The sequence below is a fragment of the Austrofundulus limnaeus genome, unplaced genomic scaffold (genome assembly GCF_001266775.1).
Source record: "Austrofundulus limnaeus strain Quisiro unplaced genomic scaffold, Austrofundulus_limnaeus-1.0 Scaffold364, whole genome shotgun sequence".
In the NCBI taxonomy this organism is placed as follows: Eukaryota; Metazoa; Chordata; class Actinopteri; order Cyprinodontiformes; family Rivulidae; genus Austrofundulus; species Austrofundulus limnaeus.
The window spans coordinates 62,554-64,836 of record NW_013952766.1 but is presented as its reverse complement, the minus strand read 5'-3'; the positions used below and the strand labels follow the sequence as shown (position 1 = coordinate 64,836).

General features: G+C 39.5%; 1 protein-coding gene across 1 annotated transcript in view; it reads left to right on the top strand.

Annotated features, from left to right (window-relative positions):
- Window positions 1–745: 745 nt before the first annotated feature.
- The window catches only part of acta2 (actin alpha 2, smooth muscle), a gene marked incomplete at its 5' end in the record, with an annotated part of 8,427 nt that continues 6,889 nt past the window's right edge, over window positions 746–2,283 (top strand). The window contains 1 exon segment of the mRNA XM_014023317.1: window positions 746–900.

Here is a 2,283-nt window from a genome sequence, read left to right as displayed (position 1 = left end):
TGGCTGAGACCTGTTCGGACTCTTTGTTTCATTGTGGTTCACGGATCTCATGATGTCTTTTCACCCAACCCTAGAGTCTTTGTGTAAAAATATGACTGTTTTCTTAGACCCAGTAAGAAGTTTTGATCCCAGACCAACTCTCTGACAGTTCTGTGGCATGAACCAGAGTCAGGCTGGTTGCTGACGGCCGCTGAGGGCTCAAGGGACTCGTTATGGATCAGTTTAACCATCTGAGATGGATCCAGCTGAGCTGTTTGTAATTTCAGCTGTTTGTGGCGTTTGTCTTCGGCTGCTAATAAACGTAGATCTGTCTGCAGCCGCACAGCTGAGAATGAGAACTGGGCCAGTGATGCATGGTCCAAACATGCTCCAGAGTCAGTTCTACAATCACACCAGGTGGTTCTGGATGGATCAGAAGCTGCAGTAACTTGTAATCTGAATATGTAAACTTGTAATCTGAATATATGAACTTGTAATCTGAATATTTAAACTTGTAATCTGAATATTTAAACTTGTAATCTGAGTACTTGAATGTGTAATCTGAGTACTTGAACTTGTAATCTGAGTACTTGAACTTGTAGTCTGAGTACTCTCCCTGCAGTTCAGGTCCTGAATCCCTCCTGTCCGCCTCTCAGAGGAATGCACTGAATGATGGGAGAAACTCCAGCGCTGCCACTGAGTCGTCTGATTGGCTGCTGCCCTCGGGCCCTGCCCTATAAGGAATCAAGCTAAGGAGGAGAAGGAGGAGGAGGGGGGAGGAGGAGGAGGACACAGCCATGTTTGGATGGAGAGATGGATGAAGGAGGTGGAGGGTTGATAAACTCCATCTCAGGACATCAGACTCTCACTTCTGTCCTCGTCCACCTCTAACATCGTCCCAGCAGGTCCCGATCTGTTACGGTAAGACCTCAACACCTCCTCTTCTTCACCTCCTCTTCATCACCTATACTTTTTCTAGAGGTCTGATAAAAGTTTTCTGATTCCAAATGTCTCCTCTGTCCACACTGCTCCTTTAATCCCTGCCTTCTTTAGATTTATTTTTTTGTTGTTGTTTTTGTTTTTTGTGTACAGTGCCCTGAGAAAACAGTTGTTGTGACTTAGCGCTTTATAAATAAACTGAATTAAATTGAACTGATTTTGCTTTTAATGTCGTCCTCACCTCCAATCTTTAGTTCCAGAGTAAAAAAAAACTTGTAAAAAAATCTCCTCTCCTCCTCTTCTCCTCCTCCCACCTCTAGTTGCTACTTTTTTCTCTCCTCACTTTTTTCTCTCATCTCCTCCATCTTTTGTTAATTTCCATCTTTGTTTGTTTCCTCTGTTCATTTTGTCTCCTTCATGTCTTCTTACTCCTGAAGCCCCCCCCCCCCTCCTCACTCAGGTTGGTTTGGATCTCAGGAAGTTCTGATGTGGAGATAAGGTTTAGAAAAATTTAAAGCTGCAAAATTTTAATGAATCTTTTACTTTATTAAAAATTACAAAGAGATCACAAGATACAATACTGGATATACAAAATATACAATAACATACAATAATACAATAATACAGTTTAACAATATTGTGATTGACTTGCGACCTGTCCAGGGTGTACCCCGCCCCTCGCACTGTGACTGCTGGATATGGGCACCAGTGACCCACGCGACCCTGAAAAGGAAGAAGCGTGTACAGAAAATGGATGGATGGATGGATACAATAATACATATACATATATATTATGAAAGAATTATTTGAAAAAACTTTGGCAGAACTGGACTTTCAAACATTCTGCTGAGGTCAAAATGAAATATTTAGAAGTTTTTAAACTTTGAAACTTTTCTTGTTTCTTTTTTCATGTGTTTGTTTCTCAAATTAACATTTAGGAGAAAACAAGGGACAAAACTTTTATGGAGTAAAAATGTTTTTGTGCAGCTCCACCTGTTGGCTGGGGAGAGACTCTGCAGCATTTAAATGATCACAAATTACAGCTAAAACTTGTTAAACTACAGCTGAAAACTTGTTAAAATACAGCTGAAAACTTGTTAAACTACAGCTGAAAACTTGTTAAACTACAACTGAAAACTTGTTAAACTACAACTGAAAACTTGTTAAACTACAGCTGAAAACTTGTTAAACTACAGCTGAAAATGTGTAAACTACAGCTAAAAACTTGTTAAACTACAGCTGAAAACTTGTTAAACTACAACTGAAAACTTGTTAAACTACAACTGAAAACTTGTTAAATTGCAGCTGAAAACTTGTTAAACTACAACTGAAAACTTGTTAAATTGCAGCTGAAAACTTGTTAAA